Source organism: Saprolegnia parasitica, assembly GCF_000151545.1.
Source record: "Saprolegnia parasitica CBS 223.65 unplaced genomic scaffold supercont2.105, whole genome shotgun sequence".
Taxonomy (NCBI): Eukaryota; Oomycota; class Saprolegniomycetes; order Saprolegniales; family Saprolegniaceae; genus Saprolegnia; species Saprolegnia parasitica.
Window position 1 is genome coordinate 44,946 of NW_012156499.1, and position 711 is coordinate 45,656.

At 43.5% G+C, this 711-nt stretch overlaps 1 non-coding gene across 1 annotated transcript; it reads right to left on the reverse strand.

Moving 5' to 3' along the window:
- Positions 1–548: 548 nt before the first annotated feature.
- Positions 549–629, reverse strand: SPRG_30159. Its single transcript has one exon. It is a non-coding gene; the product is annotated as a tRNA-Ser (tRNA).
- Positions 630–711: the final 82 nt, after the last annotated feature.

A 711-nucleotide genomic window follows, 5' to 3' on the forward strand; every position in this document is an offset into this window, starting at 1 on the left:
TTTGGGGACCAATAAAATACCACACCACACAACCGTGCCTCCCTATCGTTGGGAATTTTTATGGGCACCAAAATTGACGAGACCCATACTTGAAATGGGGAGCTCAGACCACGGACTGAGCTTGGACGAACTTTTTCCTCCATTTAGAGGCCTAAAACACTTGGTGAATTTGAACTAGCCCGAATCCCCCCCTAAACTCCACGGCCGGTCATTTAAATTACCGTAAAAATTGATTTAACGAAGAGAAACCCTCTTCACTTGAGGGCCACACAATAGCTCCCATCCGCATATTGGAATATTTTTTTGGGAGCTATATGGAGTTCTCAAACGAACCAGGATTTAATGGGAGAAAATACGGGTTAAAATATATAGCGGGAGTATAGCACTCGTGGATACATCGTAAAGAGTTGCCCGAGAGCAAGGAGGATCGTGTGAATGGAGCAAAAGTAAAAAAAGTACTCGTAGCAGTCTTTTTCAGGGCCCAGGGGCCTGGATTGCACTTTGGGAGTGCGCAATTGGACTGCAGATGACTTCATCGTACTATATCTCGACAGCTGTGAGATTTGAACTCACGCGGGTGACCCCAGTAGATTTCTAGTCTACCGCCTTAACCGCTCGGCCAAGCTGTCGTTGTGCTATATTTTATTTTGATTTTTACCATTTATTTCCACACATTAATTTCTTTTTCACATTTTTTTCCTTTTCTTTTCT